The sequence below is a fragment of the Sorex araneus genome, chromosome 3 (assembly GCF_027595985.1).
Source record: "Sorex araneus isolate mSorAra2 chromosome 3, mSorAra2.pri, whole genome shotgun sequence".
NCBI lineage: Eukaryota > Metazoa > Chordata > Mammalia > Eulipotyphla > Soricidae > Sorex > Sorex araneus.
Window position 1 is genome coordinate 70,741,437 of NC_073304.1, and position 27,674 is coordinate 70,769,110.

At 33.2% G+C, this 27,674-nt stretch overlaps 1 protein-coding gene across 5 annotated transcripts in view; it reads left to right on the forward strand.

Annotated features, from left to right (window-relative positions):
* NOVA1 (NOVA alternative splicing regulator 1) overlaps positions 1-27,674 on the forward strand; it is a 140,389-nt gene that overhangs the window by 72,028 nt on the left and 40,687 nt on the right. The window lies entirely within an intron of this gene.

A 27,674-nucleotide genomic window follows, 5' to 3' on the forward strand; every position in this document is an offset into this window, starting at 1 on the left:
CTAATTGTCTACTAATGAACATCTGACATGAAGTTTAGGTTGTACAGTTACTATAATAAAGAAATACTCTATATAACCAGCATTTCAGGAAATTTCTTAGATAACACACACCCTGATTTTAGCAACTAATAAACTTGAATAACTTTTCCTTCAAATAAATAGAAGCATGGAGTAATCATATTGCCTTTCTAGTTAACACCTCCTGTTTCTGTGAATTAAAACTCTGAACCAGCAAGTTCTCAAAAGTATAAATCTAACGCTGGCATTAAATAATTTTCTCTTGAAATTACTTTCATACCATATAGGTAACAAATATAGTCTACTTTTGCCATGTCCTGTATACTGTTTAGAAGTTTGCAGAGAAGGGAAGAAAAATATATAGGAGGTGAAATGTTATTAGATGTCAGAATAAGACAAAAATAATGTGATAATGTGTTAAGATAATCAGGGTAAAATGATTAAGGAAGAAAATGAAATATAGTGTCAGGGTGTGGGTTTGCTTTTAAATATAGGGCAGACTTAATGGAATTAATCATTAAAGCAAATAAACAGTTTATACTACCCTTGTCCCAATTTATACTCATTTTTAATTAATAGAATACATTGTACTCTTGTCCTTATTTAAATCCCTTTTTAATTATAGAATATAAATACATTTCCTTCACAGCAAAAGCTTGTATGAAACTTGTAAAATATAGAAGAATTTTAAAAATCCATGGGACCACAATAAAAAAAATCAGAATATTTTAATATAAATATTTATGTAGCAGGACCTTACTAATATAAAACCTGCTTTTATACTAATTTTAAATATATAAATTTACGTCAAATTTGTGTTAATGTATATGTACTATATGAACATATGAGTCAGATCAGTTTTTCTTCCTAGGTATTATGCTTAAAAAAAATTTATAAAATATTTATAATAGAGTTGATATATGAAGCCTTAACTGTTTTATGTTGATAAAATATAAATAATAAGAGGCTCAAATCTATATGTTGATAACTATATTTAATCTGATGACCTAAATATTTAGCTATGTGATACATAATTATATTATTAACTGATACTGATGCCATAATTTTCTAACATAAAATAACTTGTTTCAATTTTTAAAACAAATGATTGCCAATAATATTAACTTATAGCTGTCCTTTGAATATATTAAATCTCTGATATTACATTAGTATTAAACTGTTTTAGCTAAAGAAATGCAGCACTTCATTGTTTTATTTTATTATTATTATTATTTTTGCTCTTTGGGTCACACCAGGTTATACTCGGGGGTTACTCCTGGCTCTGCACTAAGGAATTACACCTGGTGATGCTCAGGAGACCATATGGGATGCCAAGGATTGAATCCTGATCAGCATGTGCAAGGGAAACACCCTACCCACTTTACTATCACTCCAATCCCAGTATTATATTATTTGGTAATGGATATTAGCTCTTCCTAAAGACTTGGAATGCTATATCTTGTAGGTCTACTAAGTAGTAAATACTATACTAATCTAACAGTTTTGATTTAAAGTTATTAGTCACGTGACATATATTTGTTGTTTCTTTTATGTACATACATATATGTGGATATATATACATATGTATACATGTATATGTATATAATCACCTTAAGATACACCTTTACAAAGTTGTTCATGGTTTGGTTTCGGTCATACAATATTCCATCACCCGTATCTTCACCAGTGTACATTTCTTATCACCTTTGTCCCCAGTTTCCCTCCCGTCCCCCTTCCTGCAACCTACCTCTATGGCAGGCACTTTTTTTCTTTCTCTCTCACTCTCTCTTGTAATTTCTTTTAAAAATAGTTTACTTTTTGTAGCTAATGTTTTATTGTGAATACTTCTTATTTATTTTAGTACTGTTATTTATTGGTATTATTCCCTGAATTTTAACTAAGGAAAATGTAAAAAGGGCTTCAGATTTTTTTAACATTTAAAATAACATCGTATTTTCATCCTTTGTGTTGCTTCATTTCATAAGCAGCATTTTGTGTTCATCCATTGTTTAGAAGCACTGACATTTTCTCTGGATTTATTGCCATTTACACTGTTGCCATGACAACGTTTTTCTCATGACTGCTCCTAGATGATTTTTTAAAACATCATATTTCTCACTTTACTTCTATATTAATAATTTTTCAAAAGTATCACCAACCAGTTAATCATGTGTTCCTGCATTGCTCTGAAGAATTGAATTTAACAGCTGGACAGATAATACAATTGTTTGTTAAAAGGCATATCTTGCATGTGCCCAACCTTAGGTAGATTCCAGACCCCCATATGTCTCCTCAGATCACTGCATATAGCTGAAGCATCCTTCAGATGCTTCTGCAGAATTGCCCAGGTAATCCCCTACATCTCAGGTCCCAAGCAGTATTATATCATCTGGCCCTGGTGATTTATCAATCATTTGGTTGAGAATTCTCCAGAAGAGGCTCCAGACCTCTTGCTTATCATTTGGAAGCGGATAAAAGAAAACAATGAATTAAGTGGAATGTGTATAAAGCCCTAGTACCTTTCAATATTATTTCATTTCTAAAAAAAAAAAATCACTTGCTTGGTGTAATTTTTCTAACAGATTTCTCAAAATTTTTAAATTAAATGGCCCTCATTAGACTTCACCAGAAGCAGTTTGAACCTATTATGTTAAAAGCATAAAAATATAATGTCCTTCTTACTAAATTGGTATCCTTAGGCATTATAGCCCATTTTCTATTAATTGTTAAGAAATAGAAGGCAAAGTATAATATAATATACATAATATTTTTGATGACCTCTGTTGGGGTTGCAGATGAAATGTTTAGAGTCATCTTAATGTTTGGCCTTTGTAGATACTTCTTTGATGTTAAAACCATTAGACATTACATTACTAAACATTGGAAGTTTTTCTTGCATATACTTGAAAATTATCTGTAGTTAAAAGTAATCTGGTAGGAGAAAGTATCAATCATTTTTGCAATTATAATTATATTTAAAATTATTTTTGTATAGTATGCAAATTGCAGTATATTTGATGCCTCTTGAAATAAAATCTAACTTATAAATACATAATCATTTTTCTGCTTTATTTTATGGCACATTTAGAGAAAATCAAAATCACAATTTGAAGAACTTTGGGCCTATGTAAATTCATTTTTATTATGTAGATTCATTGAATGAGTACTATTGCTGTTTCTTTGTATTAAAGCCTCTTGTCTGACATTATGGTTCAGTAATAGAAAGTTTGTAGTGCATTTTTATGTAACATTGCATAATTTGAAACCCTGGGATAATATTTCTTAATATATGATATTTTCATTTCAGAAATTGTGTAATTTATCACCCATATGATGATTTATAATGCTATACTTCAAACTATGTTAATTACATACATATAGTGAGAGTTATTTGCTTACTTGACACTGCAGTTGGTTTGATATGGTACTGGCAACATTTGCATCTCCTTATGCGGCTCTGACTTCTGAGTAGTAACTACTTGTTTGAAATTGGAATAACCAGTTAATAAAGAATAGATGTTTGGAGTAATCAATTGTTGAACCTTAAAATTAGCTTATTTGCAAAGTTGGTATATATGATATTTTGGTAGCCATTAGTAACCTAAGGATATATTGCAGAGATATAGCTTATCATTTATTCTAATGTCCATGCAGTATCTTGTGAATTGAGTGTATAGAATTTGAAATTGTGTTTATCTGGGGAACATAACAGACAATGTTTGAGGGGTTTTCCCAGATCTGTGTTTTGTGCTCGCTATTGGAATTGCTTGGAGACCATTTAGTGCTGGAAATCCATCCTAACTTTCTGCATGCAGAGCATGCAGTCTGCTTATTGAACTCTTTTTCTGGCTCCAAAATATTTGATCTTTTAATATTGTATTCCATTTACATCTCAAAAAAAGTTTAGGAGAGATAGTATAATAGGAAAGGCACTTGCTTTATACTCAGCTGACCCTGGTTTTATCCGTGGCATCACATAAGGGTAGTGATCCCCTTAGCACCACCAAGAATCATCCCTGAAAACAGACACAGGAGTAAGCTCGGAGCACAAGTGAGTGTTTGTCCCAGTTCCCCCACCCCTCGGAAAATAAAAAATTTAAATTTTGGAAAATTTCCTTTGTAACTTTTTGTTTCTGATACCCTTAATTTAAAAGTCTTTTATTGTCTTACAGTGTTTTTTTTTTTAATCAAATGTTCCTAACTCCTATTTTGAAGAACGTCATCCTCTGTATGTAACCTCTATCTAAAATGTAGAATTGTTGTTGGTTATGATTATGGGCCACTGACCTCAATGCTGTTAGTGTGGTATCTAAAACATGACTGTCAGTAGTAATGAGATTTTAAAATTTATTACAGTTCTTGAAGAGAACTAGAAATAATGGGTTGTGTCTTAATAAGACACTGTTCAGTAAAACATTCAGGTAGTGAACCCTAGTTGCATGCTGGCTCTAGTCCACTCAGTGCTTCTTTATAATCTTTCAAAGTAGCCTTCTCCTCTTGTATTTCAGGTTTTACTTCATGCTCTTGCATGGTGAAAAATACTCATATGAAGGAAAGTATTACGGACATTCCTGAGTAATTCAAATAATAGGAAATTTGTAAGCTTGTAAACTTGACTTTAAAGGTAGCTTTCAAAAGAAGTCTTAGCTAAATATTGTCTCTTATCCTAGAATAAGCTCCTTCCCAGTGAGACAGATTTGAAATAAAGTATCTTTTAGATTTAAGTTTTGATATATATATTTTTAAAGTGTCTTTACATTATAAGACATTGTTTCCTGGAATAGAGCTTATGAGGAGTAATTGGAACCATTTACCTTCTACATTGCTAGACTTGTTAAATCCTCTATCAGTTAAAATCTCAAAGGAAAAACTGTGATCTTGCTCACAGGAGCGTAAAGAAACAAAGGATTAAGATAATCCCCAATGAAAACAAGCCCAGAAGTATTGCCAAAATAATAGCTGAGGCTGAAAAGTACAGGGTGAGGTGGAGAAGGAACCTTGGAGACAGTGGTGATGTTAGTAGTGAAGGAGTATTTCAAATACATACCAGTAATATGGAAAATTGCGAATCATATTACCTGAGAAGAGAGATGTGTATTGTGTATTTGGAAAAACAGTTTTTCTCTTCAAGCTCCCCATTCGTCGTCCACTATCCCTCTCTCATATAAGTATTCAGTATAATTATACCTATCAGTATATCATTTTTTAGCAAACTGAAATGCCATTTGAAATTCAGTTTGGAATGTGATTTTTTTCAAAGCTTGCTAAAGATCTCATTATTGAAAATAAAAATTTATAACTCTGACAAGTAGTCATTTATTTCATGATTCAGTTGGCAGCTAGGAACAAAAATATCATAAGGAATTATATTTTAAACCTTTATATCAACAAGTTCATTTTACCATTACTTGTTTGTCTTTAGATAAAATAGTGGAATACCTCTTTTATGCTGATATGTTTAAGGTTGCTTTACTTTATCCGTCACTCATTCTCTTGCAATGGTACTGGTTTTCTTTTGGGCAGGTATGTGAGAACTTTCTAAGAGAAAATTGTCTTTGGCCTCCACATTTTCAACTTCTTCTTAATTATTTTCTTTAATGTTTGTCTTTTATTTATGTGTGTCATTTCATATCCATAGCTTAGATCCTTTAAAACAGGGGTGGGGAACATCCAGCCTATAGGTGAATAAAACTTGTGAAATTTGTGCTCTGGCTCTAGTAACTGAGGGGACAACCATACACACATTCCTCAATTGTCTGTGGGCCATCTCTGCTCAGATGGAGGTTGTGATTATCCAAGTGCTCTTGGCTAAAAAAATTCCCCTCCCCTGTTTTAGATGAGTCTTTACACCAGTAAATAATGTTTGGAAACAGTGGGTGATTTTATTATCCTTGTAGCTTTACTCTTAATCTTACTCTAAAAATAGCATTCTCAGTTGTTGAGGGAAGTTAACTACATTATGAACTTCTTGGCGAGAGATTTCATTGTGTTCTTTAAAAAAAAAAATTATTTCTTTAGTTGCATTTTGGTTAAGTGGCTAACCTGGCAGTGCTCAGGGATAGCCCCTGTCCTGGTCACTCCTAATGATGTTCAAGTACATGTGGTGCCAGGGATGAAACCCTGACCTCCTATAGGCAAGGGATACACTCGAACCCATGTATATTATTATGTATATTATTATTATCTCAGCCCAGTTTATTATTATTGTTATTATTATTATTTTTGCTTTTGAGTCACACCCAGTGATGCACAGGGGTTACTCCTGGCTCAGCACTCAGGAGTTACTCCTGACACTGCTCAGGGGACCATACAGGATGTGGGAATCAAACCCAGTTTGGCCGTGTGCAAGGCAAACGCCCTACTCACTCTGCTATCACTCCAGCCCTTGTTTATTATATTTTTTAATAATTCTAATGATTATGCTTTTGGTGCACAAAGTTATGTATCTCTGCCATCACACATGTGCCAAAACATTATGTATTTACCATATGTTTCTCTCATGTGGTTCACAGTAGGAAGCCAATAAAATAACACTCAGGGAACCAGCTATGAGGCCAGCAAAGTAAGTTTTCTCTCAGCATATTGACTGCTTTGTATTTTCCCAGCTTCTTCCTAGCCTTTGTGGTCCCTAAAGGTCTAGCTTTAATCATAGCTATATATATATATATATATATATATATATATATATATATATATATATATATCCATCTTGCTTGTTCTCAATAAATGTCTGTGTACCTGAAGAAAGGCCCCCAACTGTCATCACTAAGATTCTGTCTCCTTGATTTTACATCGCAAGATTTTATCAGGTAGATGGAGCTTCAACTAAATCTAGTCATACTACCTAAATCCTTTTTCTGCCCAAGTCTTATTCTCAGCAGCACTAAAACTGTTTAGAATTTAGGTTAGGGTTAGGGTTAGGGATAAGTGTTTCTCCCCCCCCCCCCCATTGTTTGTGGTATATTATAGGCTGGAGCCATAGCACAGTGTTAGGGCATTTGCCTTGCATGAGACCAACCCGAGTTCTATTCCTCCGCCCCTCTCAGAGAACCCGGCAAGCTACCGAAAGTATCTTGCCTGCTCAGCAGAGCCTGGCAAGCAACCTGTGGCTTATTCGATATGTCAAAAACAGTAACAACAAGTCTCACGATGGAGACGTTGCTGGTGCTGGCTCTAGCAAATCGATGACAGTGATGGTATATTATAAATTGCCAACTTTAGACAGTGGGTCTTTTGTTTGTTTGTTTGTTGGTTGGTTGGTTTTTTTGGGTCACATCTGGAGATGCTCAGGGGTTATTCCTGGTTCTACATTCAGGAATTACACTTGGCGGTGCTCAGGGAACAATATGGGATGCCAGTGATTGAACTTGAGTCAGCCTGATGCAAGGCAAACGCCCTACCCACTGTACTACTCTACAGTTTTATGTCTAAAGTTAACTGCCTCTGCAGCTATACTTATTTTCATTGACTGTTACCTGGATAAGTGAACCCTTATTTAACTTCCCTATGAGCACTCCCACTTCTTCTCTTGTATCTTAAGACAAATATAATAGCAATTATTCCTTTTCTAGTTCAAATATTTTCTTTTTTATTGTCTACCTTAAATTCATACTCTTTCATTATCTTTCAAAATATGTCTGTGAATATCAAGACTATCTTTCAACATCCAGGTAAATTACACTATATTCTCATGAATCGTTTCTGCAAATGTCTGATAACCTATCAGATTCCTTTGAGATTTAAAAAAAAAAAGTACTGTGTTTATTCACCATACCGCTTAAGAAAATTCCTTAGACTTACTAGATTTAGTAAATATTTTTGAATATTTTAAAAGTGAGAAGGAGGAAGGAAGAATGGATTTTCTCTAGACATTATTAAAGATGTAATTACTTAAGTAGAATTTATAGAACCACCTTTTTGGAGGGGAGGGGAAATATTGCAGTGCTCAGGGCTTATTCATGGCACTGTGTTTAGGGATCATGGGGACCATAAGTGGTGCTGGGGATTGAACCCATGTTGGATGCCTGTAAGGCAAGCATTGTATCTACTGTACTCTCTTTGCCCCATCCTCCTTTTGTTATTTTTGTTTGTTTGTTTTGGAACCACACCTGGGAGTGCTTGGCTCTTACTTCTCAGTCTTTCTTCAAGAATCAGGGCTGGTGATGCTTGAGGAGTTTGGGGAGTAGTGGGTGGGAGGGAGAGATAGATTATATCATTATTCTTTGCTACACATTCAGTTTAATTCCAGTACTAATTAATACTAATCCAAATTTTTCCTATTCTAGATGGGAATATTTACTAATCAGAACTTTTTAAAATTTTTAAGTATATGTATATATACTTAAATATATGTGTGTATGGAAGGACAAATAGAGAGGCTTCTAACATCTCAGGGTTAAACGAATGGAGATGTTACTGAGACTGCATGAGAAATTCGATGATCAATGGGATGATGATGATGATGATGATGATGATGATGATGATGATGATGTGATATGTGTGTATATTTATGTACGTGTTTCCATAACTGCTGTCCTTCCACTTTACAGTTTTCAGTTTTAAAAATTTTATCACTGCATTCATTTCATGATAACTTTCTTCCTTTGGATTGTTTCCTTTAAAAAACATTGTTTTGAAGGCCACATCTAATAGTGCTTGGAACCCATGCAATGCCAGGGGTCAAACCTGGGGTCTCATTCAGTACAAGTTCTGCCCTACCACTGAAACCCATTCTTGACCCCAGGATTCTTTGTCATAGAATAGAATATCTTTAGATAGTTTGCAGGCACCAAAGTCCTTAATATGTTGGTTCTTCCCACCACATCAAATGTGTTTAAGGTGTCTAAGGGTGATTAAGGGTGTATGTAAAATAACAATAGTTACTGTGGAAATAGTGGCCTTTGAGTATCTTTATGAATTGTGTATGCGTGATAAAAGTTTTTGTGGGTTGTATCTGGTGCTCATCAAACCCAAGTCACATGCATTTTATTTTTACTACTTGTCGATCTAGTTCATATTTAGAGCATTCTTAATTAAATCATTTCACATAATAATGAATATTATTGAAAATTAGTGACTTTTCCCATTTGAATCTTTCCTTATAAAAACTGCTAATAGGAGCTATAAGTTTACTTTCTGACTTTCACTGGGAACATTCAGAAGAACAAGCTTCAAGAAAAAAAACATTTTAAAGTTCTCTATGTCCTAGTATTCAATAAAATTTTTAAAATTATTCTCTTTAAAAAGATATTTAATACTTTTTGACAAGTTATTACATTTTTATGAGCAAGAGCTGTTAGTGTACTTTTTAATAGTTACTGATTCCCAAGCAGTTTTTCTAGGAAGTAGGAGAAACTGCTAGTGATTACTTATGTTACTATAAGCTTTTTTAATTGTTTAATCATTTGATGTAGCCATTACTATGCTAAAAATTATCTCTTGTTCAAGACCCTTTCAGTACCTTAATTCTATGGATCGTCATAGAATTTTTCTGTGACTTTTTTAAGGTACAAAATTTTTAATCATGAGACAATCTCCATTTATATTTTCTTTCCTTTGGGTACTCTAATGTAGCCTTTAAAATCCAAGCATGTAATGAACATGCATATATATAATGAATAAGTGTCAGGAAAATAGCAGAAAATATATTACTCCTTAATTAGCTGCATATTTTCTGACAATGCAGAAAATAGTGATTTTAGTACAAAGCTAAGCAAGGCTATTTAGAAACATTCCCAAATGTTAAATCCCTAAGTCAGTGAAAAGAGTGAAATATATTCACTACTGAAGCATTTTCTAAAATTTACCTATTACTTTCAATTTGTTTAGGGTAACTTAATTTAAAAAATTAAAATAACAATTTGTATGTTTGCTGCAGCTATCTTTAGCTGCAGTGCTATAAATATTAGCAACCTAATATGATTTAAAAAGTACATAGCAGGGAATTTGCTTAATTATCAGCTTGTATCTATTAACCACTATAACATGATTAGCAGAAATCATTAGGCCCACCATTTAGAGCCTAGTTTAACAATATAGTTTTCAAAGTAGTGAGGTATTCCATTGAAATATTCCTGGCAGTCATCCCAATTAAGTTGGTATGCCCTTTGTCTGAGTGCTAATTGAAATGGTTTTCTTAAAGTTTGGCAATTGTACTAAGTTCATTTTTTTATTATAATGTAAAACAAATGTAGATTATGATGAGACAGTAAGTAAGGAATTTCACATCTCAAATGCAGTTCATTTTAACACATAGCACCCAGGAGACTCTTTAGTTTAGAAATTGTGAACTGCTAGTTCCAAGATTTTCTACATTAACTAGAACTCTAAGGTGTGTCAAATCATTCTTTTATGCAAATGAGCTCTATGCAACATGTTAAGTCATCTGTTTTATTTAAATAATTTTACTTGTTTGAAATAGTACAAAATGTATTCAGGAAATTTAGGAACTATTGGATGAGCTGAGTTGATGAAATTATTCCAAATATTAATTTCATTTATTAGCATAATCTGCTGCCAAATATGATCTGTTAGCAGTCTTTAAAGAGCAAGTCATTTATTTACCAAGAGTAGGTTCATGGCCTTTTTTGTTAAGGGTTTCTTTATCCTTGATTAGAGGATTCATTTTCTAGCAAATTATCCTTACTCGGTTAAACATGAAAATTTCTTTGATAGCTGAAAGCAAATTTACCCCCAAAGTCTCATTCATTAAAGTTAATTTTTTTTCCTTTTAGAAACTTCAACTTCAGGTATCTTCTAAGAGTTTTTTGAATGACTTAGTGTTCCGAATAATATTATAGCCTAATTCAAAAAGTTTCTAAATTCTGAGCCTGGAAAAGTGTTTAGACCCAAAGAAAGAGTGGGGTTTATTCAGGTACAGTTTAACACTACTTTAGCTTCATAATAGTTTTATAAGAGTGTGATAGAGAAATCACACTCTTAGAAGTTTTCTGAGAAATCATAACTTGGCATTTACTGACAGCTATATTTAGTTCTAAACACTGTCACCTATCTACTTCAAATTTTTTATCACTGTTATCAGTTATGTTTATTAATATGCTTTGATTTCTCTGGCCAGCATATTTCAGTTGAATGTTTTATTACTTTGGGTGTAAGATCACATCCAGTGAGGCTCTCGACTTACCAGGGCTCTGCGCTCAGAGATTACTTCTGGCAGTACTCAAGGGACCTCACTGCATCCCTGGGTTTGGACCCTGATCAGCCAAGTATAAAGCAAGCACTTTACCCACTGTTCTATCTCTCAGCCCCATAGTGAATATCTGCTTTTTATACAACTGATTTCCAAGGTCTCTTCACTCATCTCTGGAATACAGTCACAATTAGAACATAAACATTATGAAACAGTGACAAATCCTTGACATTGGAATACAGGATCATCATCAAACAGGTTGAGGGGAGTGTGTGAAAGAAGAGGACAGTATTAGAGACATAAAGATAATGGTGGAAGGTCATGAGCACTTCAGTGGTGGTAGTGTGTACTGACTTTGTTTTTCAGTATCATAAATTTTAACACTATCAACTTTCTAAACTGTAATAAGTAAAATAAAATTTTGTAAAATTTTAGACAATCCTAACTTTTAAGATTTTTAAATATTTGAATAGAAATCAGTTAAAGAAAATGTTTTAAAAGAATAATCACCTTTTATTTTCTAAATGAAATTTTAAATTATGAAACGGAATATTTGAAACATATTTATATTAGTTTTTGTCATTTTATTTTCTAGCATGTATTTTAAGAATCATAAGGAATGAATTTTTGTAGGAAAAATGTAAATGTAATTAAATAAAAGTGAAAAAAATTAGACCAAATAAACTATATACAGATTAATTATTCTCTAGTTTTGTTAGAACCAATAATCACTCCTGGCAGTGCTGGGGGCACCATATGGGATACTGAGGATTGAACTCAAGTCGCTGCGTGCAAGGCAAATGTCCTATGCACTGTACTATTGCTCCAACCCCATTATTCTGGAATTTCATATGCTGCATATTTCTTTCTTTTTTTTCTCAAGCACACATATGTATTTTATATTTTTATATGAGAATGTTCTTGATGGAATTAAAGAACACTTCAATAATGTTTAGTTCATTCATAAATTATGTATACTTTACATATTGTTCTTGAACAACAAGTCTCACAATGGAGACGTTACTGGTGCCCGCTCGAGCAAATGGATGACCAAACAGGAATCTGGCAGTGCTACAGTGCTACATATTGTTCATCTCATTTATACTACTTAAAAAAAAAAAAACATTAGTGATGTATTGAGTCTATGTTTAATATGATGCTTGTCTGAGTAAGATTTACTTCAGTTAGTACAAACTTCATTATACTTAATGTCATGTTGTAATTGAATATTTCTACCCAGGACTTCCCTGACTCTAAAGCCAACTGTTCTGTAGTTACTACCACCTGGGGTCAGGGGCCCATTTTCTTTCACTTAGCAGATCAAGTAAGGAGGATGCAAGAGATACATTTTATTTATTCTTCCTATACATTTTAAAGAAATACCCAATCTTGTATTTATTCTAAGAATGTAACTTAGTGCATGTGTTTGAAATAGCCTGTTTTCTGTGAATTTGGAAATGTTTCAGTTCTTCTATTTTGTTCATTTTCATTAAACTGTTATTTATCGGATACATACTGTGGCTAGGGCACATTTCAAAGCAGTAGGGATACAGCAGTAAAAAAGTCATCATGCAAGGACACTGCCCTTAAGGGCAAGCAAGAAAATTTGCAAGCTTAAGATTTTATAAAAAGCATCAAGTAATTGAGAGTAAAAGGGCAGGGTTCGGGGGATGGTGGTAATACACATGATGGGAAGCTTTTGCTTCAGTCAGAATGACCTATTTCTTCAGAATTTTTCATGTACTCAGAGCAAATGAGATAGCTTTCTAAGATTTTGAGGCAAATAAGGATAGGATGTTGAAGCATCTCCCTATTTTGAGCTCCATCTGTCTTTGTTTAATATGCAAAACATCACTGAAAAATATTGGAAATGTTTCTTGTTAGCTTAGTTTTCCATATGTGTTTATAAATAATGTGGATTTTAAAATGTAAGGCAGTAACATTACTACTAAACTTGTAACTATTTAATGGTAATAAAATGTGTTGAATAATCATGCTGAGTGAAATAAGTCAGAAGGAGAAGGACAGACATTGAACAACTGCACTCATTTGTGGGATTTAAAAAAATAAAACAACATAGTATGAGATGAACACCCAAAGATGGATGCCAGGACAAATGGGAATGGTCCATGGTTGGAAGCCTGCCTCAAGGGCTAGGGAGAGGGCAGTTGGGATAGAGGAGGAGAGAAGGGACTGTTTTGACAATGATGATGAGAGAGAGAGTGAGAGACAGAGAAAGACAGACAGACAGACAGACTGCCATGGAGGCAGGCTGGGAAGGAGTGGCAGGAGGAATATATGGGGAATATACTGGTGAAGGGATATGGGTGTTGGAACATTGTATGAGTGAAACTGGGTCAGGAAAGCTTTATCACTGTGTATCTCACTGTGATTCAATTAAAAAGAAACCTTTTTTTAAATGTGTTGAATATATTTGTGATGTCCATGTGTATGCTGTAGTGTATTGGTAAAGGCTGAGGCTGGTGGACCACGAAGTAGTAAATTGGCATTACCCTGAGATTAGAAAGTGAACTGCGTTCTACAAAAACATAGTATGGTGTTGTTATAGGTAATGAGCAACTTATATTTTTATTTAAATTTTATTTTTTGTTTGTTTTTGAGTCACATCCAGTAGTGCTCAGGGATCAATACAGTGCCACAGATTGAACCTAGATTAGGCATGTGCAATGCAAGAGCCTTAAATTACTGTACTATCTCTTCAGCCCACATATCTAGATTTAAATGGTTAATATTACTTCCAGAAAATTCTAATTCATGAAAGTTTACAATATACCAACTTTTTTGGTGACATATCAAAAAATTCTTAATTTGAATATTAAAATATTAAAAATTATTTACACTGTGTTAAGAGGTCTCGGTCCCAACCCGAGCAGGCTTGGAGACCTCAGCCTCAGGTCTGGCATACCTGGGTTCCTCTGCCGGTTCCTTCATGTGTGAGGCTCCCTCTTGGAGAACCTGGCAACCTACCGAGAGTTTCGTGCCCGCATGGGAGAGCCTGGTGAGCTCCTCGTGGCATGTTCATATGCCAAAACCAGTAACAAGGTGGTCTCATTCCCCTGACCCTGAAAGAGCCTCCAATGTGGCATCATTGGGAAGGACGAGTAAAGAGAAGCTTCTAAAATCTCAGAGCTAGGAAGAATGGAGACGTTACTGAGACGGCTTGAGAAAATGAGCAGTCAACGGGATGATGATGATGATGATGATGATGATAATGATGATGATGATGATGATGAAGAAGAAGAGGTCTCAGACATATTCACAACTCCCTGCTTTATTATTTTGCTTTTCCATTACCTTTATACATTTTAATTACTAATAAAGTTCTTCACATACTAGTAAATAAAGGTTTTTACCATAAATTTATTATGGCTTGTCATAGCATTAACTATTTTTGAATCTTAGGTTTAATTTTTGCTACTTGATTAAAACTTAAACACGAACAGCTCTATAGTTGCTTTTTAAATTTTTTCTAATTACATCATTGTGAATTTTTTATGTTTTCTATAAAATAATTACAGAGTCGGAATACTTTCCATTCTTGTTGCTAAATTGCTCTCCAGAAAGAGCATGCCAATTTATAATTCCAGCAGGATTCTACTGCAGTATCCAATTCTGCATATACATGCCAAAAATTATATAATTATTTGCCAATCAAAGGAGAATTGTATTGTTCTTTGGTTTGTGTTTTTGAAGACAGTGAGATTGAGTAATTTTTTATTTGATTATTACCTCCATCTGTTGTCCCTCTTTCCCTTTCTTTGACTTTTCTTTCTTTGGTGAGATCATACCATAATGTGGGTGCATATGTGAATGCATGTATCTTAAAAGAAAAAGTAAAGTGACTATATACATGCATACATACATACAAAGCTAGTTTTCCTCATTAATGTTGAACTTTTGTAAGGACTTTTCTTTTCTCTTTTTGTCATTGGGCCACAGCTGGTGGTGCTCAGGGGTTACTCCTGGCTTTATTCAGGAGTAACTTCTTTTAGTCAGTGGTTATTTAGGTCACTCCAGAAGTGACTCAGAAATGCAGGGGTCAGGGAATGGGATATTGGGATTCAATCTAAGTCTACTTCCTCAGAGCAAGTGCTGTACCTGTGGTTCTCTCTCCAGCACCCCCTTTTTTAAGGACTTTAAAAGCACTTCATATATTAGGAATAGGTAGTAGGTATCAACCTAGCTTTTATCGCTTGTTGTAGAACCCTCCACAAGGACCTAAGTTTTTTTCACATTCTTCTTTGTTTTGGATCTACAAAATAATGCAGTTATATTTTATTAACTCTGTGAGAGCTTGTATGGAAACAGAGTTACATTATGAATGGAAGGATAAAGAATAATAAGTTGATAGGATAAGATATAAGATTTATAGTTCTGATTGACTCTCAATTACCGGAAAATCCATTGTAAAGAACATTGTTTAATAAAACTATTGATTTAATTTTTATTCTAAAATTTTGTTTAACAAATATGTGACAAAACTTAAGGATGTTTTTGTATGTAAAGTATTTCCATTAGGTGAAATGATATTTGTTGAAGTTGTCTAGTACAATGTAATAATTTATACTTAAACTTTGTTGCACGCTAAATTTAAGTCTCAATTCTCCACTTTCTGCAATTTAGTTCATGTTATAGTGTTATTTTTCTTTTCATTTTTGACTTCTGGAAACCTGTTGTCCTTAAAATAACTAATGTACATAAACTGTAATAAAAGTTACATTTTTATTTTAGTAATATTCTTAATATCTAGCTTTTCAAAAACCATGATTTTTAAAGTTATACAAAATATAATCCTTAGCAATGTTGACTGATAAGTATGATGAAAAGGAGTAGAAAATAATAGTTCTAATTTTTAATGCTGCTATGGTTACCATAGCTGGTGCAATTATTGCAAATGAACAGCTGCATCTTTTGTACCACGGGCTTAAATTAAGGTCCCAAAGTCCCATAGGTTTTACATTCCATGACATGTTAGCAGAAAGCTTACAATTAAAAAATGGCTTATATTCTAAGATGAAACACAATCCATATAATTTCTGTGATTAGTAAAGCAAATATAATTCAGTCCAAATGCAAATACAATAAATAAAGCATATTTATTGGATTTATAGGGCATATATACCAGATTCTATAAAGAAATGCAAATTAATGGAAGAGGAAAAATAGGGGAAAGGAACTATTTAAATATAGATTCAAATTTTTTCATTTTGTTACTAGTGTTAAAAAAATGACTTAGTTGATTCTGTTTCTAACTAATATATTTCTTAAAATTTTCGCATAGTTGTGGGTATAGATACAGCACTTGTTAAGATTCTTTGTCGTGCACATAGCTGATAGTGGTGTGGTTCCCATCACCACATGTGCTGCCCTGCAACTCTAGACACAGCCAGGAGTGAACCCTGCGAACAGATTCAGAGTAAGACTTGAGCACCACTAGATGTGGCTCTCCTCCCCAAAAATAGTCACTTTTTCTAAATATGAAATATTTTCACATGGCCCTTTTATGATAACAAACTCATATAATAAGCTATATGAGTTTTTTCCTTAGCTTTTACAAAAAATAAATTAGAATAGTAAGAAAACGTACTTTGAAATACCTTAATTCTTTACAGTAATGACTTTTTTTTTCATTGAATCACTGTGAGATAGACCCGTACGAAGTTGTTTGTGATTAGGTTTCAGTCATACAGTGTTCCAGCATCCATCCCTCTACCAGTGTACATTTCCCAGCAATTTCCCTCCCATTACTAGAGAACCCTGCCCCAGCCCCCCCCCCCACAACCCATCTCTATAGCAGGCACACCTCTGTGTGTGTGTGTGTGTGTATGTGTGTGTGTGTGTGTGTGTGTGTGACTCCCCCGCCCCGCAGCCCCCTTCAGACCATTATAGTTTGCAAAACAGATAAGATACTGAAAGGTTGTCATAGATATCCCTATACCTACTTTTAACACTCAGTTCTTGTCCAGTGTTATTGCCAGTAATGACTTTTTATCTATTAAAACTAAAATAATTTTTAAACTTCTGCTTATATTATAAGAGGTACAACAAATAGCTATGCTTTTTGTACTTAAAAATAAGTCAAATTCAAAGCAAATATGTTTGCTACTATTACGCATGCTTCTAGTGAGTTTTCTCAATAAAAATGTGTGATTGGTATACATCAGCCATTAATCCTTTGGGTTGTATACATACTTGTATTTGCACTTAAATTTTTATATGCATATGCATTCACATTTTTATTTGGTACGTGCACTATTATTATTTTATGTGACATATGACACACTAGCTAGATAACAATGGCACCAATCATAGTGTCATAATATACTTTTCTTCTTTAATATTTTGAGTTCTAAAAATTGTAGTAAATTTCTACTTTTTAAAATTGGAAGTTAAGTGTCTTATAGATAAATTTGATTAATTAAGTTGTGTTCTTTTACCTTTGGTATGGATGTTCTATAAAATACTGCTTGTTTAAGAAGGATGTTGATAAGTTTTACATGCAAAAGCTGTTCTAGAAAATAAAATTATTGATAATGAAGTAGCTTTCCTTTTGGGATTTTATATTTTAATATGATAATATTATTGTAAATCATTTAAAATTGAGGGCATTTTATGTAATTTCTGCCTTCAAGAATATTTTACTGGAACTTTTTTTTTCATGGGCCATATTTCATGGTTGGTTGTTCTGTAAAATATATGTAGAATACTGGTAGCCTACCAGTTGGAGATTTTAAAACTAGAAACATGTCTTTTCCTTTCACTGACAAAAAAAATTATTGTTAACAATTTTTTTCTTCTTAAAAACACTTCTCTTGAGACTGCAGAAATAAATCAGGGGTTGATGCACTTGCCCTGCATATGGCTGACCCCAGTTCAGTCCATGGTTCCATGTGGTCAGCATGCCACTGAGATGGACCCTAGAGCACGCTAATATGCCCCTCCCCTCAAATCAGTTTGGTAGTATAGCATACAAGCTAATAGTGTGTATGGATGTCTATAAACTTGACCACCCGGTAGTAGAAAGTGATGTAACAATTCCCTTGAGCTTATTAGAGATGCATTCAGTCACTTAATATGTTTTCATGGCTCTCAAAATATTGAGTATTAGTATTTTCTTTTTCATCTAATAACTCTTAAAGTCATTTTAGAACTTTTGCATAGAAATGATCATGGTCAGCATGTTAAAACTTTGATTCATTTCTAAGTAATTCAGCAGTAAAATAATTTGATGTGCATTTATTTTTAATTTATAGATATTACTTTTTTCTAGTAATATGTTGATATTATATAGTTGCCAAACCTAAAAATGCCATGCTTTTATATGTAGTTATAATATTGTAAGAAAGTTTGAATTTGTTATCAGATCAGGACTTAGCATTTTACTGTTATAATAATTCTATTCTCTGGGAAAATACTTTATAAAAATAATTTTATAGATTGACTGTATCTTAGAAAGATTAATCAACATGACAGTTGAATCAGAGGGCATTGAACTAAGCACCTATACCTCATTTTATTTGAAAAATAAAATCACTTGATATAGAAACCATACTGGATCTAAGTATTAGTAGATTTCTCTGTGAAAATTTTATGTGATAATGAACCTGAGTATATGAATAATGAGGTTAATAACAACCCCCACTTTACCTTGTGTCATTAACAATTCATTTGATTAATACTTTGTATATATTTGGTATTCTTTTGACATTTACAGTAGGTTTAAATATATTTTCTGGATTAGTAGAATCTTAATGTAGTATGTCTCACCTGAAGCTATAGTTTTAATTTTTTAGTGATTATTTAATAACCATATGGTAGTTATTGGTCTAGGGCTATACGGAATGAAAATTTCTGTCCTCTTGCACCTTTTGATGTGTTTGTTAGAAACAAATAATGAAGTAAACAAGTTGCAACAAATGAGAATTTGTAGAAAGCAATTTGAGTAAATGATAACAAATACCAAACTGCTGAATATATTCACTCTTAAATGAATCTGGAGGAAGCATAAGGATTGTGGTCTATCAACTTCTCGGGCAGAAAGGGAAAAGCAGACAAATGTAAATTTGTAAAGGTTGAAAAATAATTAAAAAATCTCAAGTCTACATATAAACTTTCATTAAAATTTTTATTAAAGTAATATGTATTAATTAATCTCATTCTTCAAACCGGCCGACCCGGGTTCGATTCCTCCATCCCTCTGGAGAGCCCGGCAAGCTACCGAGAGTATCCGCCCGCACGGCAGAGTCTGGCAAGCTACCCATGGCATATTCGATATGCCAAAAACAGTAACAAGTCTCTCACAGTGGAGATGTTACTCGTGCCCGCTCGAGCAAATCGATGAACAATGGGATGACAGTGCTGTTACAGTGCAGTGCAGTGTTTCAAATCCATATATCCACATATATATATATACATATATGTGTGTGATATATACATAAATATATCACCGATAGTATTTTCTCTCCAGTTTGCATGATCAGTTTATTATGCTTCTCTGTGTCCCTGAATCTAATCCAGTTCCTAGTTTTTCTGTCCTTCACTGTATATGTTCATATTGCATTTTGAACCTATGCTTCATATATAAAACTTCTCATAAGAGTATTTCATTTCCACTCTTGATAATGTCTGGTTGTTTCCTTAGCATTTTCAGTCCTCTCAAATTTGAGGGTTTTTTTTTTTAACTGACAGTTTACTGGGACCACAGACTGTTTTTCCTAAAGTAATATTTCCTATTTGTTCTTTTTGTCACTATTTATCTTTTCAAAATTTTTGGAAACAAAGTGAATAGAGTATATGCATAGAGGTAAATAAAGCAGATGATTTGTTTCTTTGGTGAACAAAGAAAAACAACAGGAAGACTAATACACCACAACAATAAAGAAAAGTAGAAAATATAATATTGCTAGAGCTTTTTACCTTGCTATGTGATAGATTCAATCATTTCCATAGAAACTTTTTAGTTCATAGGCAGAGCTAGAAAAATTCCAGGTACCATTTTTCTTATAGCAGACATTCAAGCAGACAAATCAGGTAGAAGATGATGGTGATTGGAAATGGAGAGAAAGTCAGCAACATTTTATTTTATATGTACATGTAAAATATAATTTAATTTTAATAAAATATAGCCATATAAATTTTGTATTCCTGTAATCCATGATGAAAGCTTTTTTATTCCTGTAATCCATGATGGGAGTTTTACAGTAATAGTACTGAGTATAGGATTCCTATAATTCATGATTTAGCATAAACCTATATTAAGATGTATGAATAAGTAGGCATTATAATTGTTAGTGGAACCTTTGGGTAACCTCAGAATTTGGAAAATGGAAAATAATTATGTATATTAGGGCAATTATAATTATTATTTATCATTATTAGGTACGTCTACTTTCAAAAGTTGTGCTTCTTTATGTTAAGTTATTCTGTGTTCATGATGCTATTTTATAGGAGTGACTATTTTAAAGTAAACTAGCATGCCATTTGCATCCAGAAATGAAAGAGAAGCTGAACATCTCTGCCTGTCATTTATTTTCTCATTATAACTTCTCTGAAAAATATGAGTACTTTCAGGTTTTTTCATGTCTTGATTATGTTTTAATGTTAAAATATGCTCTATAAACAGATAATCAAGCCTTCACTGTACTGCCTTGGGAATAAAGTATGCTATAATGGCCTTTTGCAAATTTTTACAGTTTAGAATTAGAGACATGATTTTATAGGGAGTTAATCACCTGAAGAAAAGCAATTATTACATTGTATCACAAAATGTCAATTCCTATAATTTCCCTTTTTTAAAAAAAGCATCTTCTTGAAATAGTATATTTTCTCGTTAGTAATTGTAGGGTAGGAGGAAGCATTATCAAATGTGCATAACTATACAATGGTATAAAAGCTGCAATTACAAATTGAACTTACTTTTTATGAAAATTTTCCTAAGTGCTTTTGTTGATCTGAAAACTTGTTCTAAAAAATTTGCTAATAGCCCACGCAATTATTAACCATCCTCTATGGTAGTCTGTTCTCTGCAGGAAAGGTCAATCATTTCTTTCATCATATGCCAAAATTGGAATAAATCTGTGGAATGATATTAATGGTGTGACTCAGTGTACTTTAAAAAATTATCAAATTTGGATAAAAGTTATTTTTCCATCATCTACCCGAAGCATATGTGGCTTTTAAAAATGTATGTAATTTTAGTAGCAGGTCTGACATTAGATTTTCAAAGGGTATGTGCTGTAACGGGAAGATATGATATATGACATACAGAATACTTCTTTAACCATTTGTTATTCATGTGTCCTAGGCCCAGTTTCTTTAACTTTCTCACTTGTAATTTGGAGATAATATCTGCCCTGTTTAATGCAATAATTGAGATGTATATTAATACAAAATTTTAATATTCTCTGTAGATCATGTAGTTTATAAATTTATGTATGAATATTATTCTTTACTCATTTTTTTTGCTCTTGTGGGTGCTACATCTGGTACTAGTCAGAAAACTAAAATCAGGGATTAAGCCCAGGGCTTCACACATGCAGGACATGTACTTTTCCACTTGAGGTACATCCTCAGTCCCTATGATCACTGTTAAATAAAATAATGGCTCAGCTAACTATAATATTTTGAGATACATATATTTAAATTGCTTAAAATCTTTATAATATAGCTCTTTCCTGCAAGTGCTGAGACATGAATGAAAAATTCCGTTAAAGGAATAGGATTGTATGGTTATGAAGTTAAGGGGGACTTCTGAATTAATTCAATTTTGGAATGGGTGAAATTGGTAAAATTCATAAAGCATGTAATACTATATTTGTACATATATGAAACCCTTAAATATTCTTTCAGGTGAATTTCTTATTATATGAATCTGAATAAATATGGTCCTAAAATTCATGTAAATTATTTAAAAGGTATTAGATAGTTGTGGCTCATCTATAGATTGTTAATGATGCATGTTAAAGAAACATGGCAAAAAGTAACATTAAAGCATATATTTAAATTTTAGTTTGTTTCAATGATTTAGTCTGTTAAATTCATCATTATTAGTTACCCTAATTCTTTTAATTTTTATTTTACTCTAACCTAAATTTTGTGATTATATTATAACTAATGACTAATATACTCTACTTTTAAGAGTTCAATGAAAGGGAAGAAAATGATCTAGTGCATATGCTGTTTTTAAACCTCATAGACGTACAAGTATTATGTTACAGTGATAATAGGTTGAGAATAATGAAGTGCTTATTACAAAATGTTTTTATTCATACATATATTGAAGAAGGAGGAGGATAAATAAATATGTGTGTATATATATGTGTATATATGTGTATATATGTATATATACATGTTTGCAAGGAATTTTGAAAGGTAAAGAAATTGGGCTATAATTAGAGGGATTATGAGGCCAAACATGTTTGGAAATAATTTTTTCATAAAAATTTTAAATATGTGTTAAAGAGTAGTATGCCCAGCATTTTTCTGAAACTATAACAAAAAAAACTGGTAAATAAAATAGATATGCCAAGTTATTGTTATTATTAATATATGTGAAGGGTGTAAGTTGCTGATATACATTGTTAAATATCAATATGTTTGTACACTACTAAATCATGTTATAATGATCCCATACCAAGTTTACAGTTTTCAAGTGCAGATGTGATTATATAAAATTAATCACTTGAGAGAAAGCAGTTATCACTTTGTATAATAATATATCTGTTTCCAGGGCTGGAGCGATAACACAGTGGGTAGGGCATTTGCCTTGCATGCGGCTGACCTGGGTTCTATCCCTAGCATCCCATATGGTCCCATGAGCACCGCCAGGGGTAATTCCTGAGTGCAGAGCCAGAAGTGGCCTCTGTGCATCGCCAGCTGTCACCCAAAAAGCAAATAATAACAATATGTCACTGTCACTGTCATCCTGTTGCTCATCGATTTGTTCGAGCGGGCACTAGTAACGTCTGTCATTGAGAGACTTATTGTTACTGTTTTTGGCATATCCAATACGCACAGGTAGCTTGCCAGGCTCTGCTGCGCGGGCTCGATACCCAAGAGGGGCGGAGGAATCGAATTCGGGTCGGCCGCATGAAAGGCAAACGCCCAACAGCTGTGCTATCGCTCCAGCCCAACAATAATAATAATAATAATAATAATAATAATAATAATAATAGCAACAACAACAACAACAACAATAAGTTTCCTTGGGAAAAAATAAACTTCCTTTTTCACCCTTTATCTGGCACTATAACATCAAAAGCCTATCTTATTTGCTCACTTTGCTTTTATGGCAAAAATATTTTCAAATAAATTCCAATAATTGTAGTTATGTATACTTGAATCTTCATCTTTAAAAAACTAAAAAGGATTGAAGAATAGTACAAAGGGTCAGACATTTGCCTTGTACACTGCCAGCCTGTTAGGGTTCCCTGGTACTTTGTCTGGTGCTCTGAACCCTGCCAGACACGATCCCTGAGCACAGAGCCATGAGTATGCCCTGTGTACCACTAGGCATGGCCCAGGCCCCCACCACAATAAAATATAAGAAAAATGACACTTACCTCACTTATTGCCTTAGGTGCCATTTGATGTAGTCGCTGTTTTCATTGTTTCTTGTAAACTTTAGTGTGCTGTATGTCTGATCAGGTTTAGCTTTCACTACTTTAGGATGCATATTTCCTAATTGGCAGTGCTAGTCTTTCATCATATCATGATATGCACATAATTGGTTTTTAAACTCTTAGTTATGCTGTTGTCCATCAGTGAAGTTAGTGGGTGATTGTTGGGTGTTTTCATTCAAAATATCTTTTTTTGGGGGGGTGAGGACACACCCAGAGTACTCAGGGCTTGCTCCTGTCTGTGTTCAGGGATCACTCCTGGTGGGAATGGGGAACAGGATCGTATGCAATCCCTTGGGTTGAACCTGAGTCAGCCACATGCAAACAAGCACCCTACCCGCTGTCCTATTTCTCCGGCTCCTAAAAACATCCCTATAACATATGATATTTGCCTCAGCTAGTTACTTCATTTGACTTATACAGATTGATTTCTTAATTATAAAGGAGGGATGGTCTTTATAAATTGTAGAAGTCAGGTTTTTTAAGTGAATGGAATAATCTACTTAAATAAAGAAAAGATTGTGATGTGAGAAAGAACATTAGTACCTATAGAAACAGTGGACTTGTTAATTAGGTAAAAAAGGTTGATATGAGCTGCTTAAATAATAGCAAGCTTTAGGAGAGAGCAGGAACTTTTAAAGTGATGTATTCAGTGTTACCATTATGTAGATAAAATAAATGATACCATTTATTTAAATAAACATTTTATTTAAATTTTATTAAAATTTTTCAGAGAAATTGAAACTTGTACCAATTTCATACATTTTATTTTTCAGCCCATGAATGCTGCATTTAAAATAAAAATGTAGAGTCATTTTAGATTTTACTGCCTATATTTGACATTGAGTTTACTTGTTAGAATTTTTCTGATATCCCTTAGAAGTGCAATTGTATATCATTACTCTTGTACACCTGTGTCTTTACATGGGAAAAAAAATTAGATACAGACTTTTTTGGGGTTAGGGGACCAGACTCAGCTGTGTTCAGGACATGCTCCTAGCTGTGAGCTCAGGGATCTTCTGGTGGGCTCTGGTGACACACCGTTTGGGGTATCAGGGGTTGAACATGGGTCCACTGTGAACCCTACCTACTCTGTCTCTCTGTGTCAAACACAAACTTTCAGGTGAATTATTTTTTTTCAGGTTTTGACTTTAGTCTATTGCAGAGAGAAGTGTTTCTATTAAACAAGTATAATAATTAGTAGTATAGGCAGTAATGGAGTATAAAAGCCATTAAAATGACCCAAAACGCTTTTGTTATTTACAGGCATATTTTTGTTATGTAGTTTGATCTTAACTGACAGTTTTCCCTCTTGATGATTTACTTTTAAGATATTGTAGATCCGTATTATATGAGCACATTAGAATTTAGTTGAAAAATATGACAATATCTACTGAGGATTCTGTCAATTCCCAGAAGTAGCTGTGCAATCTCCTTGTTTTTTTTTCTCTGTTTGCTGCAGAATTTAATCTACAAATAATACATACTGCAACTTGGAACCTGAAAATTATCTCCAGATTTTCTGATCTATGCTATGTGGAATTCTCTTTTAGATAGTCAGATTGCTTTAATTAGTGGTCATTTAAAAATAGTTTTTGAGACAACATTGATATATAGAGTTTTTGATTTAAGAGTACAATTTCACACCTTTTGAAATGCATGTTACCAGACCGTCCTTATTTACAAGGAGAATTATTCCTCTACAGTCCATTGGACTTCGCTATCCTACAGTTCTATTCTCGTCCCCCTTTGATGAACTTAGTTCTGCATACGGGCCGGAGGGATAGCACAGTGGATAGGGCGTTTGCCTTGCACAAGGCCGACCCAGGTTCGATTCCTCCATCCCTCTTGGAGAACCTGGCAAGCTACCGAGTGTATCTCGCCTGCACGGCAAAGCCTGGCAAGCTACCCGTGTTGTATTCCATATGCCAAAAACAATAACAAGTCTCACAGTGGAGATGTTACTGGTGCCCACTTGAGCAAACTGATGAGCACTGGGATGCCAGTGATACAATGATACAGTTCTGCACACAAAGATCAAAGAATTTTTTTATTTGACTTCTTGCTTTTCTTTCTTTTTACCGCATATGACTGAGTTCATCGTCTTTATCTGTCTGACTTACTGTTCTTAGGACCCCTTCCAGATCTACCCATTGCAAATAGTGGCATTTTCTTCTTTTTTTTATACAGCTGAGTAGCCTTCCATTGAATTTATATAGTATATGTTCTTTATCCAGTCATCTACTTTTAAGTATTTGAATTTTATTCACATATTGGCTATTGTAAATAGAGTTATAACGAACATAATATGCATGAATATTTTTTATTGGTGTTTCTGTTTCTCTGGCTAGATATCTAGGAGGGGAACTACTGGATTATATGATAGTATAGGTCTATTATTAATATTTTGAGAGAAATAAATAAGGGTTCCTTTTTCTTTACACTACCCCTCCCAAACACTTGTTAGACAATCTTGTGTCTGTGATTTTGTGATTTCATTTACTATTAGTCTTTACATTCTGAAGAGGATTGTTGTCTGCCATGATATGTATTCTATTAAATCAGAATTTTAAAAAACAAAACTGATTTTACAATCTCTTACTGCTTTGTTTTGTTTTAAAAGACTCTTGAATTTTGACTAATTTCCTTTCCTAGCTTGGCTTCTCAAAAAAGCACTCTGTAATTTTCTTCAAAAGTAGGAATATAATCTGATCTGTGTTGTTTGTGGGCTTAGTTGAAAACACTTTTCATGAGCTATATCGATTGGTTTTCTTCCTTTCTAGTTATTCATTACACTGTTACTACAACCTTGTAAATGTTGGAGTATCTAGAGTATCTATCTAGAGTATCCCTATAAAATTGCAATTTTCCTAAGAAGCACAGATATATCAAGATAGACAAGAGTTAGAAAAACTAATCAGGAGAAATAGAAAATATTAAGCTTTTAAAGCCCCATTGTGATTAGCAGATTCTCTCCATCCTTATACAGACTTGCTTATAGACCTGAAAAAAACTTCTTTTGTGTGATGGCAGGGATCGCTCAACACTCCACACACGTGTAACCTATATGCTACCATTGACCTAAATCCCACATATATCCACCTTATAAATCTTCTGATGGTCTTTTTTTAAAAAACTCAAGGGTAATAATATTTTACTATTAAAAAGAACAGAACTGCTAGAAATATTGTTTATGTGGCACTTAATCTTAGAAGCAATAAAATTTCATATGACTTCTAAAAATATGTTGTTTTACACCTTTTTAAAAATGTACTTAAGATAAAACCCTGTCACTAGAAACAGCCTGGGTTGCTCTAGAAGGTATTCTGTTTAGTGAAATAAGCCAGGTGGAGGAATACAAACACTATATGGTTTTACTTACTAGTGGTATATAGAGAACACAAACAGATAAACTGAATAACAGAAATAAAGTTTTGGATTACAAGACCATTTACTGGTTAGGGGAAAAGATAGGAAAAGGGATGTAAATAAATCAAGGTAAAATGACAATTATATTGTAAAAGATAAAGTTAGACTTGTAATCATAAAATTAATGAAGTAAGTAATTGATTTGTAGTGGTGCACACCTTAAACTTTTATGATGTTTAAAAAAACCATAAAAATAGAAGGTATGTTTTATGAAAGCTGGGTTTCTAATTTGTGTTAGTGGTTTCTAATCTTACAAGTGCTTAATATTTGTTATGGCAATGAATGAATGAATGAATGAATGAATGATATGTATAGAAATTCTCAGAATTTCTAGTGCTATATGATTCCAAAGGCCATTTTTGAGACAGAAAAAAATGAGAAAAATAGTTATAACAAGTATTTATTTCTTCTGTTTGCTTTTATTGAATACTTGTACTAAT